Source organism: Triticum dicoccoides, chromosome 6B (genome assembly GCF_002162155.2).
Source record: "Triticum dicoccoides isolate Atlit2015 ecotype Zavitan chromosome 6B, WEW_v2.0, whole genome shotgun sequence".
In the NCBI taxonomy this organism is placed as follows: Eukaryota; Viridiplantae; Streptophyta; class Magnoliopsida; order Poales; family Poaceae; genus Triticum; species Triticum dicoccoides.
In genome coordinates, this window is record NC_041391.1 from 683,341,534 (window position 1) to 683,342,494 (window position 961).

A 961-nucleotide genomic window follows, 5' to 3' on the forward strand; every position below is an offset into this window, starting at 1 on the left:
GATGCGCTCTCCGTCGCTGCCAATCGCCGTCCCCGTCGGTGTCGCATCATCCATACTCACCCCCCGGTCCAGCAGAAAGCCGCCCTTGTAGAAAAAAATGGCGCCGTCTTGAAGCACACCGACACCCCCTGTCGTTGCAACACCTAGCAGCCGCCATCGTCATTGCACTGTCGTGTCGCCGATGCAACTCTCAACGTCGCCGCTCGCTGCCATTGACGAGTCAGGTTGAAGCTTTTTATCTCATCGGTTGAAGCTTTTCTCTATGCCTGTTGAAGCTTTTCTCGCGGATTGAAGCTTTCCACCATGCCAATTGAAGCTTTTTTCACCTGAGCTTGAAGCTTTTTTCACAAAGGGTTGCAGCTTTTTACTCTGCAGTTGCAACAAAACACACAGAGAGATGTCGTGGTCGTCGTCGAGGAGGATTTTCTCAATCTCTGTTTGAAGCTTTTTCATCTGTAGGTTGAAGCTTTTTGTCAAAACGGTTGTAACTTTTCCTGCATTTCGTTGTTTGGTTGAAGCTTTTTTATCTACTGGATGTAGCTTTTGTGTCCATGGTTGTAGCACGGGGAAACGCCGTTTGCAACTCTTCCAGTACCGCGGTTGTAGCTCCTCCCCCGTGGCCATGGTTGTAGCACGGGCACCTCGGTCCTCCCGGCGTTTTGCCTGTCGCCGGTTGCAACAAAAGGGGAAGAGAGGAGGAGGAAGAGGGAAGAGAGAGAGAAGGAAGAAAAAGGAGGTGGGAATGAAAGCGGGGCTGCAACCTCTACATCCATGGGCGATGGCGAGCTGCTCCACGCGCTACAATGGAGGAGGCGAGATGGGATCAGGCGGAGGCGGAAGGAAGAAGAAGCAAAGAAAAAGAAAAAAAGAAAGAAAAACGTTTGGGTCAGCTAAGCGCGCGCGTGCCAGCGTGTCCCGCGCGTGAAAAAAAGGAAGAGACCGGCCGAGCGCTTCGGCCGGC

The 961-nt window shown here is 52.7% G+C and overlaps 1 protein-coding gene across 1 annotated transcript in view; it reads right to left on the reverse strand.

The window, feature by feature from the left end:
- Positions 1-961, reverse strand: part of LOC119322861 (protein ASPARTIC PROTEASE IN GUARD CELL 1-like) — a 2,924-nt gene that overhangs the window by 487 nt on the left and 1,476 nt on the right. The window lies entirely within an intron of this gene.